The sequence below is a fragment of the Magnolia sinica genome, chromosome 4 (genome assembly GCF_029962835.1).
Source record: "Magnolia sinica isolate HGM2019 chromosome 4, MsV1, whole genome shotgun sequence".
Taxonomy (NCBI): domain Eukaryota; kingdom Viridiplantae; phylum Streptophyta; class Magnoliopsida; order Magnoliales; family Magnoliaceae; genus Magnolia; species Magnolia sinica.
Genome location: NC_080576.1, coordinates 74,588,430 through 74,603,116, shown reverse-complemented (window position 1 = coordinate 74,603,116; position 14,687 = coordinate 74,588,430). Strand labels below are relative to the sequence as shown.

At 37.4% G+C, this 14,687-nt stretch overlaps 1 non-coding gene across 1 annotated transcript; it reads left to right on the top strand.

Moving 5' to 3' along the window:
• Positions 1 to 9,014: 9,014 nt before the first annotated feature.
• On the top strand, positions 9,015 to 9,120 carry LOC131244911 (small nucleolar RNA R71). Its single transcript, XR_009170680.1, has one exon. It is a non-coding gene; the product is annotated as a small nucleolar RNA R71 (small nucleolar RNA).
• Positions 9,121 to 14,687: the final 5,567 nt, after the last annotated feature.

Below are 14,687 nucleotides of genomic sequence, written 5' to 3'. Positions count from 1 at the left end.
AACAAGAAAATAACAAAAAGAAAATTGAAAAAAAGGGGGACATGGCCAACATAGTTTGTAGGACCCACCATAGGGTTGGCTCACTCGACTAACACTTAAACAAACAACAACTAAAAAAGAAAATAAAAATAGACAATTGAGAAGACAATAAAGCAATAGCCTTATTTCATCACCAAAAAAAAAATAAAAATTTTAGTACTGAATGAAAAGATGTCACGCCTCAAACTCGGGATCGGTCTCACTAAATTTCCAGCTGCTGAATTCGGTGTCGATAGCATCCGTAGTACCCCATTCTCGACTTCTAACTTGAATATGTAAGGTTCCGATCCTGGGATCCCATAAGGAGGAATTTCATTATGATTTTTTATTGTTTTATTTTTTTGTAAATGAGTGTAATCATAAGTGTACCAAAGTCACAAAACATTATAACATATCCACTATATAATTTTTCAGTACAGTACTACTAAGAAAAATATAAAATATAATTAAGAACTCAAAAGATCAGGCTTATGCTCTGGGCTCAATACTACTGATATGCCCTAGCATCACCTGCAGCGTAAATAAACGCACATAAGCCTCCTATGAAGATAGGTAGAGTACGTGTGTATGCGTGCAATGTATATGAAAAAAATACAGATATCAGAGTACGCAAAAGATGGAGGGCTAAGCTGCCAAGCCCATGAATGTTGTTGCTCATACCAAGGCTATACAATGCAAGGCCTACATGATCGAGCTAGTGTCATATGCTAGAGATATAACACAAACATGTCAATCCTCAACCACTCCACCTATCAGAACAGTTTGAAACTGGAAACATCACCGGGTTTAGTGCACTCCAACACTGGTTGTCGCCCATCACGCGCATGACCAAGTAAGTGGAAAAGACCTCACTATCCGCCTCGTCAATGGTATGTCAATGCCCACCCAGCTCATCGCTAACGAACTTATTTCACGAGCTGGTCAGACTCAACCTAACTTATAGCCCCATATACCTGGGTGGATAAGGTCCCAACTGACCTTGACACGGTGTGAGACATGGCCTACTGATATTTGGCATTCAGGTGCTCATGCTATCCACTCGGTCTAGATGTTGGAGCATTTTACTGGTACCACAAAATTTATGGACTTTCACCGAAGGACATTCATAGCGCCTAAGTACTAGAACACATATTTTCGCTATCCAGTTCAACCAGCTACGATATGTTTGCGTAGGCCACAACCCCAATGTCGTTAGAGTGTAAAAATAATCGTGACATACATAATGCAAAATGCATGAGTCATATTATTCAAGTCATTCACCAAACAAGTGCATACTACGCAATCATGTGGGTTACCTTATCTCATATGGGGTCCTCTAAGTATCTCAAGTCGAAAAGCATATACTATGATCAATTGTCATCCACAACAAGCATAAAGATTATGCGTATGAGCATATGAATGGGCATGGTATCATTACACTAAGCATGTTACGAGTGTGTCATATCAGGTTAAGTACATTAGCATGTTATCCAACGTATCATGTGATGATCAACCTTAATTGGTCCTATATATATACAGAGAGCGGGATCCAAATGGTAGGCCTCACTAACAATATAAAAGTTTGTGGCATGGCCCACGTTATGCTAACATCAGCTCCTCATGCAGCATGTACAAAAGAAGGTCTAGCAACTAGATGTAAGGCATGGATAAAAATACATATGTAAAGGTGGGACCCTCTTGGGACTGCCTGAATGGATACCTACATAAGCAACATGTGCGTCTCTAGGCTACTAATATATTCAGGCGCATGGCCCACTGATGATATCACAAAATAATTAGATTATCAACCGCATCACAATAATTAATTTAATAGGATGATCTCACTGTCTAAACATTGCTGATGTAAATGGATGGTACATATCGTTGGTTAGTCACTCAGATGTGATCATGTATTAATGGCCCATCCAAGACTTGGGATTTCATCATTTTCAAACAAAGTGTATATTTCAATGTGATTATTACAATCATAGTTTATTATATAATATACTAATTAGATATATTAATGTTGATTTAATAATTAAATTCAAACCCTAGTAATTATATTCTGCATAAATACCTTTGCATTGTAGGGATTTTGAATCTAGTGTGCCAAACATAGCGAGATTCCGAATCCACGGATCGAAATCCAGGGATTTCCCACACGTGGGTTTTCACCCCCACAAGTTCCCTGCAGTGCAGCCCACCCGAGGTATGGATGGGCCTGATTTTTGGGCCTTGGCCTAACATGTTTTTAAGAAAAGGATGGACGGCGCAGATGAGGCACATTCATCAAGGTGGGTCCCATAAGCCGGACCTCAGCCGTTGCAAAAAGGGGTAGCCCCCTGGCCCCGTTGGTCCCCTCGGTGCGGTCCACCTGAAATTCGGATTTGCCCCTCGTCTAAAATAATCTGGCAAAATAAATGAACGGTGTGGATGAAACATATACACCATGGGAAGCGGATTGGCTGGTGTACCATACATCAGCTATATAGCTGGTGTAGGTACGCGTCGTGCGGAGACGAGCGCAGACGCTCCTCGACCTCCGAGTTGTACGAACGATTCAAAGGAGATCAAAATTACATGGCCCCGTAATGATATAATTATTATATCCGCACCGTTCATCCATTCTTTGAGATCATTTTAGAGTACTACCGTAAAAATGAATCATATCTAAAGATCAATTGGACCACACCACAAATAGCAGCACAGATAATGATTTTCACCGTTAAAAATTCGTAGGGCCCACCATAGCGTTTATTTTCCATCCAATCTGTTCGTAACGTCACAAAGACGTGGATGAAGAGGAAAAACAAATTTCATACTGATTCAAAACTTCTATGAACCCAAAGGGTTTCAAAGGTAGACGTTCAATCTCCCACTGTTTTTTCAGTGTGTGGTCCACTTGATTGTTAGATCTGTTTTATTTTTAGTTTAAAGCCTCTCGAAGAGCTAGCAAAATGGATGGACGGTTTGGATATAACACATACCTCGTAATAGGACCCATAACTTGCTGACATCAATACACCAGCTATATAGCTGATGTGTGGTACACCAGCCAATCCGCTTCCTACACCATGGTGGGTAACACAAGTGGGCCCACTCCACGCTCAAGAAGGGTGTCCACCATCTGGAATCGGATTGCGTAATGAGTTACTCAGTACACTGTTATCTTACTGGGTAAACTCTGTTGGGCCCACCGTGAATGTACATGGTTTGTCCCCGTCAATCCTTTTTTTTTTTCCTACGCATTTAAGGGATTGAGTCCCAAAATTTAAGCATATAAAAACCTCAAGTGGAGCATACCACAAGGAAACAGTGGGAATAATGATTTTCACCGTTAAAACCTCTATAACCCTACAGTGATGTTTACTCGCCATCCAAACTATTCATAAGATAATACATATATGGATAAAAGGAAAACAAAAATACAATCTTGTTACAAAACTTCTATGGCCCCAAAGAAATTTTCAACTGTGGACATTCAATTCACACTAATTCTTGTGGTGTAGTTCATTTAAGCTTTAGATATGCTTTATTTTTGGGTTCAAGTACTAAAATTATTCTAAAATAAAATAGAAGAAATTCCTACAACAATAAGAAATCGAGAATTAAAAAGAGAGAATTAGAAAGAGGTTACCAAATTAGAAGGTTATATGTTAAGATCCTACAAAAGAAGAAGGAAAGTAAATTAGATTTTAAAAATAGAAATAGAAAGTTGAGTTAGTTTCTAAAAACAAATCTAGAAAGTTTCTATATATATAAAAAAAAAAAAAAAGCAACATAGTTTCAAAAAACAAAAAAAGAAAATTTCTAAAAACAAATTAGTAAAGTTTCTAAAAAAAAAAAAAAAAGCAACCTAATTTCTAAAAACGAAAAAGAAAAGTTTATAAAAACAAATTAGGAAAGTTTCTATAAAAAAACGACCTAATATCTTAAAAATAAAAAATAAAAAAAAAAAGGAAAGTTTCTAAAAACAAATTAGGAAAGTTTCTAAAAACAAAAATAAAAAAAAAAGTTTCTAAAAATAAAAAGTAAATTAGTTTATAAAAACGGAAAAAAGGAAAGGAAATTAGTTTTTAAAAATGGATTAGAAAAGTTTCTAAAAATAAAAATTAGTTTATAAAAATAAATTAGGAAAGTTTATATCCTAGAATTAGAAAGTAAATTAGTTTCTAAAAACAAAAAAAGAAAAGTTTCTAAACCTAAAAATAGAAAGCTAAGTTAGTTTTTAAAATAATTCTTAAAAAAACTCTAATCTAAAAATAAAAAGTAGAAAAATCATAATCTTAACCTTATTCTAAAACTAATTAAATTCAGAAAATGTAACCGTCAATCCCTGGCAACGGCGCCAAAAACTTGTTCACAGCCCCAAGTGTAGGGTCGCAATGTAGTAATAATCTCGGTAAGACCGAGGTCGAATCCACAGGGACTGTTTTTGTGCGTTTCTGAAATTAACTAGAAGTATAACTAGAAGAATATGTAAAACTAATTTGAAGTGATTGAGAGAGTAATTGTAAATTAAGTAATTAAAACTAAGAATTTAAAGGTGGGAACTAAGGTGCTAAGGATCCACTTGTAGTAATCAGCGAACCCTCTTGCTTAATTCAAGTAACACAATTAGAATTGGATTCTTATCCTATCCAATTGAAAAATATATCAATAAAACCAAATTCGAACTTTCATCAACTTAATTCTCAATTAAGGAGAACTATAATAATTGGCAGGGATTCCATCACCAAACCATGCCCAGGAGACAATGGCAAACAATAAGATTTACCAATCCCATAATTTCAAAGCAGGAGAATTGTGAAGATTAGGAAGGATTCCATCACCCTGCCATGCCCAGGGGATGATGGTGAACAACAGGACTTACTAATTTCACAATCTCGAATCAAGAAAAGAAGATATTCAAAGTTATTGTAAGTCTACTATAATTGAGTCACAATAAACCATTGAAAACTGAAATATTCTTTAAATATCAAATTAGAATCCATGGAGTTCAACACAAACATGAATCAAAGCAATAGAAACATCTCATCATGCTACAAGCTTCACCTCTTAACCCTAGCTAAGATTTTTAGCCAACCATAAACATGATTAGACCAAAGTCTCTTAAGAACATGGAAACAACTAAGGAAGAAGAAGAAAAACTCTTGGCGACGGCATTTCCACCATTTTGCTCCACTCCTTAAACCCTAGAAGATGCCTAGGAACATCATAGGGAGTCCTATTTATAGTTGTGGAACTCCAACTTTTTCACCTAGTTGGAAAACTCTAGAAACCGCCTTAAATTTATGAATTTGCTAAAATAAACTTCACTCTGCGTAGTTTCCCAAAATAGACTTCACTCTGCACAATTTCACAAAATAACCTAGTGTTTCAAAATATGCTTTTTCAGGACGATTTCAGGACTCCTTTTCTTCACTTCAAATCTTTGATTCTCTTCATTCCTCACTTGATTTTTTTGGATCTTTGCCATGTGAATTCTTCAATCTTGGTCTCATAAGATCCATCCCTTGCCTTGGTGATTCTTGAGCATCAAATCCATGCTTTTAGCACCCTTTTCAATCCAAGCTCTTAAATTCACCTTGCAACACAAACATGAGTAAAATAGAACATTAAGCATTATCATGTTAATAAAACTAAGATATAAATGGGGGATAATATGTAATATTTGACCCTCAATAGTGGGAGACTTTAAAGAGCTTTTCATCAGGGAACATGTCATTAATGGGTGTCATCTCCATAAAATCTAATAAAACAAGCCATGTAAGATGGTTAGCCACTACGTTTTCTACTCATTTCTTATCTCGGATTATCAATCAAACTCTTGGAGTAGAAGGATCTTTTCAGTAAACAGGGCTTAACATCACTATTTAAAAAAAAACATACTTCAGAACTGCATAGTTGGTAAATATAATTATCTTAGATCCGATCAAGTGGGACCTAGAATTATCCAAAGTGAACACTACGACTAGGAGTTCCTTTTCTGTAGTGGATTAGTTCACTTAGGCAGGGTTTAGAATTCTACTCACATAGTAAATGACATAGGGCTTCTTTTCTTTTCTCTAGCCTAGCATTGCCCGAATCGCATAATCGCTTGTGTCACACATGATTTTAAAAGAGACATTCCAATCGGGTGGTTGCATGATGGAGGCGCTTGTCAATATGCCTTTGAACTTGGCGAAAGCTTTTTAGCATTTCTCACTCCACTCGAAAGGAGTTTCCTTTTGAAGAATGTTACACAAAGGACAAGAGATGAGACTAAAGTCCTTTATGAACCTTTGGTAGAATTCGGTGTATCCTAAGAATAATCGCATGTCGCGTATGCTCTTAAGTGGTGCTAGGTTAGAGATTAAGTTAAATTTTGGCTTTATCCACCTCAATTCCATTGAACGATATGATGTGTCCAAGGATTATTCCCTTTTAAACCATAAAATAACATTTTTCTCAATTTAGCACAAGGTTCTTTTCTTCTTATCTCTTCAACACCAATTCAACACCAATTTTAAGTGCTCAATGCAATTGCTAAAGGAACAACCAAAGATAAAAAAATCAACCATGAAGACCTCTAAAAATTGTCCCACCATGTAAGAAAAATACTTAACATGCACCGTTGAAATGTGGCAGGGGCCTTACACAATCCGAATGATATCCTTCGATAGGTAAAAGTGCCAAAAGGACATATAAATGTAGTCTAGTTGGCATGAATTCATTATTCGCATTAGGTATGATGGTAATTCCGGACTTCTTGGGCACCACCTAAGTTGGACTTATCCATTGGTTATCCAATATAAGGGTAGATAATACCCACATCCAATAGCTTTAACACCTCAGCCTTATTCACGTTTTTGATGATTGGATTTAGATGACATTATGATTGTTTAGATGTTTTTGCATTATATTTGAAGTGGATGTGGTGAGTACAAATCAAATGATCGATTCCCTTGAGGTTCGCAATAGTCCATCCAAGAGCTTTCTTAGGCTCTTTGAGAGTAGAAATCAACTTACTCCTTGTTCCTTATCAAGTAGAAAGAAATCATCATTGGATGTCTCATCTTGACCCAAATAGGAATATTTCAAATCAACATGCAAGGGTTTTAAGTCAAGCTTCGATGCCTTAACTAGACAATAAAGGTTCAAATTTAGGCCTCCACTAGTTAGTTTTAAGTACCGACATCGCATCAAGGAAGACATTCATATCTCGAATCATATCATAATCAAGATTAGTGGAGTGGGCTAAGCACGCCTTTAGAGTGTTAGAGTATAAAGTCAGAAGATACTTGTCTTCCACAAATGAGTCAATCAAGTTAATTTCATAGACCTCATCACCATCCACTTGTTACTTGCACATATTGAACATATTCAGCTCAACTGTTATATTCCCATAGGATAACTTCTTGATCTCGTTCCTACATTTGATTATGGCGTTTGATATGGCTAAAAATGGACAGCCAAGGATGATAGGAATTTGAGTGCTAGCATCAACAAATGTTGCATGTCCAAAAAAATAAAGTCTACTGAGTAGTAGAATTTATCGACTTGGACAAGCACGTCCTCTATCATCCCTCTCGTTATACAAATCGAATGATTAGCTAGTTGGAGTATGGTCTTGGTGGGTTTTAATTTACCTAGACTAACTTGTTCGTAAATTGAATAAAGAACCAGATTTACACTTTCCCCCAAAATAAGTAAGGCATGCTCAATCTGGTGGTTCCCAATTACGCATGAGATGGTTGGGCTACTGAGGTCTTTGTATTTTTTAGGCACATTTTGTTTGATGATGGCACTCACCTTCTTTATCAAAAATATCCTTTTCTAAACATTGTGTCATCTTTTGACCATACAAAGGTCCTTAAGGAATTTGGCATATGATGGAATTTGTTTTATGGCATCCAATAAGGGAATGTTGATTTTTACCTATTTGAGAAGCTCTAAGATATCCTAAGTATTGGGTAGAGGTTTGGGTGAGATCAATTGTTGTGGGAATGGAGCCACAGGTTTATAATCTTTTTTTATTCCTTCTCATGTGGGCTGTTGATAGGCTCATCATCTCCCTTAAATTATTTCGAGTCCTTAGGCTTCTCAGCCCTCATCAGGATACCTTTATCAATCATTTTTTCACTTGTAAGAGTAGTGATAGCCTTTACTTGCTCCACATGTTGAGTGGAATAGATATGGTCACTTATTTCACATTGAGATTTTAGGTTAGGTAGAGGTTGGGCTGGAAGAGTCCCCTTCTCCCTAACAGTTAGTTATGACTCCAATCTTTGAATAGACGATGTAAACATCCCTAAGGATGTTTTAATATGCTGGAATATTTGCATGACACTCTAATAAAAATACTCTTGATCGTTTATGAACCTTTGAACTAAATCCTCTTACGTCTTTTTCTAAGTTAACAATGGGATAAGGATCGAAAGAAAAGGCCCTTGAGGATTTTTATCAGCATTAGCCATTGGTCTATTCTTCCAACAGAGATTTGAGTGGTTCTGCCAACTAGAATTGTACGTCTTTGAAATTGGAGCACTGAAAGGCCGTTGATAATTGTTCATGGCATTGGATTGCTCATGTAACAACTCTTAGAATGCGGAAATTGTAGGACATTCCTATGTCAAGTGTATGTTACTTAAACAAATACAGCAAACAATTTCAAGGGTCTCCTTGGGTTTGACCATTTCCACCTTCTTTAATTCCATGGCCTCGACTTTTCTTATGAGGCTGGCTACCGTAACATTGACATAGTTTTCTTCCCTTAAGATGTACATTCCTCTCTTTTCCTTTGACTAAGTCATCTTTAGATGGGTCAACTTAGCTGAAGTATATCGGGATTGTGTGTTTTCAGCTAACATGTCAAAGTAGTCTCATGCGTCAGCAAGATACTTATTCACAAACTCACCATTTCACGAACTCACCATTACACATCATCTTTACGAAATGGCGCATGGGTGAAGTTAGTCCATCATAGAAAAATCTTATTACCCGCCAAATTTCATAGTCATGATGTGGGCAAGCACTTAGAAGTTCCTTAAACCTTTCCCAACATTGGAAAAAGGTTTCTTCCTCTTTTTGTGAAAAGTTCATGATGGCCCTTCTAAGGGTGTTAGTTTTATGAACTGGGAAGAACTTTTTAAGGAACTCCAGGGTCATCTCAGCCCATGTCCTAATTGATCTCGGCCTTAAGGAGTGAAGCCATGACTTGGCCTTCTCATTCAATGAAAAGGGAAACAATCTCAGTCTCAGGGTATCATCCGATACATTATTCAAGTGTGGGGTGGCAACAATCTTATCAAACTCTTTGATATGTAAATGTGGACTTTAAGAGCCTAGTCCATGGAATTTTGAAAGTAGTTGGATCACTCCCATTTTAAAGTTGATGTTTCCTGCATTATGTGGAAAAATCATGCAGGAAGGTTGCTTGTCCTAACTAGTTGTAAATAACCACGTAAGGTTCTAGCTAGATGACCATTGTGCACATTATTCTCATCTTATTATTCTTCAGCCATGTTCTCGGTCAATTTAGAGTATCTCAAGTCTTGTCTAACATGATGATGGATAGACAATCCTTCAACTAGTCATCCTTTACTTAGAAGACGAAGAGTGCTATCACGGACCCACTTGGGCATAAACCACTCAAAGCCTAATTCTAACCTACCTCTACTGTAATTAAAACTTCTACAACGAAAAAGAGATCTAAAATAATCTAAATCAAAATGGGTGAAAGGATAGTACCATATTAACGATTCTAGGTTAGATTTTACGAAACAGACAAAACAATGTTAATATCAGAAATTCTAAGAAAACCCTAACCTAAAAATGTAAAGAAAACTAATCCTAATCCTTAACCAACTCTAACCCTAAAGTGTTTTAGAAAAATACAACTAAAGTCCTTGGCAACGATGCTAAAAACTTGATCAATTTCAAGGGATGACAACCTTAAGTGTAAGGTTGTGATGTAGTTTTAACTCGGTGAGACCAAGATCGAATCCTTTGGGACTTATATTTGTGCATTCTTAAAAACATGTTAGAACTAAAATTAAACTAAAACTATAATGAATTTGAATTAGATGAAGTAATGATTAAAACTTAAGTAATATGAAGAAGAAATCAATACGAGAAAACACTAGAGTGCCAAGGATCCACTTCTAGCCATTCTAATACATAATTTACTTGATTCAGTTAGATAACTCAACTGGAATCGAAGTCCTATCCTATCCAGCCGAATAACAAAGCAGTTAATTCATCATTTACAAATCAAAATAGATATGAACTTCAATTCATTCAATCCCACATGAAGCAACAAATTATTAATCGCAGGGAATTCAAAGTATCCATCGTGCCCAATGTCCACGATAGATCAATGAATTTTACGGATCAATCCCTTGCAAAATAGATAAACCATCAATCTTAGCTTTCTTAAGCATCCAAAGTGCCTAGAGTTGACAATGGATCAAAGTAAACTAAAACTAAAGCTTTTTTTAAACCAAAATCATTGAATTGTTCAACATTCAAAGCATAAACTTGAATCAAAGTAAACTAGAACATTAAAAATAACTATAAGCTTCACCTCTTAGCCCTATCTAAGATATTTAGCTAACCATTATCACAGTTGAACTAAACTCAAAGAAAAATATGAAAAAGAACTTAGAACCAAAAGCTTAATGAAGAAAAACGGCTCCATAGAAGCTCCACGACTCCTTGCTCTATCTCCCTAACCCTAATTCATCTCTAGAAAAGTCCAAAGCACCCCTTTACATAAGAAAAACTCGCATTGACTTTCGACTGAATTCAGATTTTTACACTTTTATTACGCTTCGGTCGCACCGACAGTACCCTTCAGTCACACCAAACATCACTTCGATTGCAGTTAAATTAAATTTTGGTTGCAGTTGAATTTCTTCAAAATACATCTAAAGTCTTGGTCTCCCTCGGGTTGTATTGAGCCTGTTAGTGCACTGATTTGTGCATCTTGTTTGTCAATCATATAAGTCATTGTGTCATGAAAGCTTAAAACTGAAGACACGAAAGTACAAGAGCATCAAGGAGCAAAGAATAGGTAAATGAGGTGCCTTGGTGACCCTAACACTTGACCCAAAACAGCCTTTAAACCTCTAGATGATTTAGGTTTAATAAGTAAAAAAATTTTAAATCATCCTTTAGCCTTAAGAACCCAATTGGAACATGATAAGAAAGGCAAAAAAATATGCAAAGTTGATATGAAAACATACGTCCAAAACAACAGACTTCGAGTTGTGCTCAATCCCATCGAGCAAACCTCGAGGAGTCTTTGATGACATTGAAAATCCCCTCAATGGCATTGAAGGGAAGTTAAATATGTCCAGCAAGAATTTATCATTTTATCTTATTTTCTCAATGGCATCAAGGTCTCCTTCGATGGCATCAAAACTTACTTCAATGGCATCAAAGACCACTCGATGACATCAGGTAACTCAGATATGTTGTAACGCCCTGAAAATCGGGGGTTGAGTAGGAGCCTAACTCCCAAGTTCTAACACATCACTTATACAACATATATAAAGATGATTAAATGTTGTCCGTATTAGTGCATTAAACATGAGTGGGATTATACCAAATCACTATATCATACTTCAAAGACAGATTACGCATGCGGAAAACTATGATAGATATATAAAACATATAAGTAGCTATAAGTCCCCAGAGTATGAACATCTCACTAGGTCAAATAGTTGCATGTATAATTCCAAAATATACAAAAAAAAATGATAAAGTGTAACATCATCAATCCATATCCCTGTAGCCCCGATGCGCAACTCTAGATCTACATAGACCCGCCAGAGAGTTGCATGTAGGAGAACTCCTCGTCGTCATCATAAAAGTCAGGCTCCGCCCCGTAAGTATCGCCATCATCTGAAACTAAAACAGGGTCTGGTTGGTGTTTTAAAACACCGTCACAGAACGTAGGAGTGAGTGATCAACTCAGTGGAGCTATAAGGCAAAGGTTAACATGTTATCAATTCAGTCAAGCAGTAATGATAAAGCAATACAACAAGTATTCCTAGGTACTCTGGTTAATGCAAGGATGATATGAGTTAATAATGCATGCCCTTGCCTACACTTCCTCTGCGATATCATCTCACGATTGCGGCATGCACTCCTTCCTCTATGCTCAACTCCAATGCCAAAGGCACATGCAAATGCGGTGCATGTACGTGATTAGCCAAGTTCTTAATTAGACTTATTCATACAGCAGGTTTGGGAAGCTAAGGTACCTCCCTTGTATCATTTACCCAAACAATGATCCATCTAGGGTCGTCAATCCTAATTAATCACATACGTTGGGCAAGCTCAGGTCACTACCACCAACACCCTACCAACTGGCAGTCTATTTTCGAAGGCTCGTCACTAACCCGACTGGGGACCACAGCCAGGCTACGCCGGGGTAGGCCTATTTCATACTCGAGATCACTCCACCAACGCCCTACCAACTGGCAGTCTATTTTCGAAGGCTTATCACCAACCCGACTAGGGACCACAGCCAGGCTACGCCAGTATAGGCTGACAGCTCGAATACAGTGTCCCATACCACCGTATTCGGCTCACAAGTTTGGGTTGCTCACTAGCCACTACGGGGAGGCTCGTCACCCCAGCGTAGGCCGACAACTAGACCACGGTGTCCCATACCACCATGCCCGGCTCATGAGTCTTAGCGGATCGTGGTACCATGGTTGAGACAGGTCTTTACATTGGTAAGGGGTACCTTGGGTTCAAGCAGTAGTGTTCATACATGGTAAACATGCAGTGGGCAAATCGGGTTACTTGACAAGTTCGATTGGTATGAGCGTACGCTGAATTAATCGACATGGAGCGCTAACCACTGTCGACAATCATTGTACGACTCGGATTCCTCGAATGCATCAATAGTGGTGAGACTAGCTCGACTACTCAAACAGGAATTGTTACCGACTGTCTGGACTACGTCGTAGTCCCAATCACAGTCAAATGCAAGAAGTAAGCATACATGATAGTCATACGGCATTTAACAACCAATTCCAACGTACATATCATTTAAGCATATTATTCAACACATATAACATGATATTCTACATATACATTTGCTACATAAACATGCACTTGAAATTAAAGCTACATGAAGATAAGTACACATATAGCTAAGGTAGTTGAGAATGCTACCTCAACAACCCTCGTAAATACAAAGCATCAACCAATTACTCATACAGGCATTTTGTCAAACACTTAGACTACATATTACACATATGTGTAATATACTAGTTCCAATAGACATTAGGGCAAATCCTTTCACAAAGGAGCTGCCACTCATACAACAATCATATATTCTCAATTTACAAGCATGGCAAGCACAAATCATATTTCCATAGTCGTTTAGACATTTCAACAAACACATAAAGTGCATTATACTAAACATAGTTTATATCTATATGTAATATATGGAAAACATCGTATCTAAGCACATGTGACAGCAATCAAGTCAGTCATAAATCATTACTGCTATTAAAAGCCTTCAAAACCATAACTTAAACATTTATAGTCCGCACCTTTCGCCAATAGACCCGTAACGGACTCAGTTTAAACACTAAGTCCTCGCCTACAGCATAACGACAACCTATAGCATGAAATAGGTTAGCTACTTCACCATTTACTCTACTTGAATCCCTAAAATAGATTAGGGTTAGGATTCTTACCCAAGAACAGAGTCGGAATCGCCGGAATAGCTATAAGACATGTAATGACCCGAAAAATTTCGTGCAAAGACCCGAGTACTACCTCAGATTCTTGAGAAGTTTTATTGTGGGTTAATTAGCGCTAAACTCAATTGCTTGTGAAAATAGCATCAATCACTTTAAAATTGATCTGCAGGACTCAAAACCTATAGAATCGTTAGCGCTATGTTACCCCGAAATCTGGGATTCAACGCTAAATCCAATTGCCCTCGGGAGTATTTGAAAACTTTGGATCGGACCTGGACCAAGCGTCGAAAGTCCGATAGCGATGATCTTAGACAATTATAGTCACCTTGTTGGGCTTGACTGTCACCTTAGAAAGCAAGTCCAGATGATGTCCTGGGTCAATTTATTTGAGTCCGGAGTGAAGAGTGTGAGAAAGCTGAGAAATTAAATATGATTTTATAAAATCTAAGTCGTGTCACTTGTGTGACAATTTTAAGTAATCTGACTGTTGGATTCTGACCCAATTTCACCCTCAGATCAGGGAAGATGGCCCTGGCAGGTCATACTGCCGATGGACCTAATCGAGTTTCGGTGACCGTTGAATTGAGATTGGTCCGCCACGGCTGATCTGTATAAAAACTCAGTCTGACCTAGATCCATGGTCAGTGAGCTTAAGTCCGACCGCACGTGAAAAAAGGACCACCGAAAGCGCTCCGTTGGATCGAGAGAGACCCGATATGGTTATAGCCTAAGTATACCTTGGCCCTGGGTCTATTTTCATCAATGTTAGGCCTATATAAAGACCTTAAAACCCTAACTCTCTATTCCATACGAATTTTCTAACCCTAGCTAAGAGAGAGAGAAGAAAAGAGAGAAAGTAAGAGAGAAGTTGGTGAATCATCTTGAGATTCTTTCTTGTTACTCTGCATCCCTAAACTGTCACTTCTGAATCATTATCCCGGCGATTCTAAGTTCATTCTT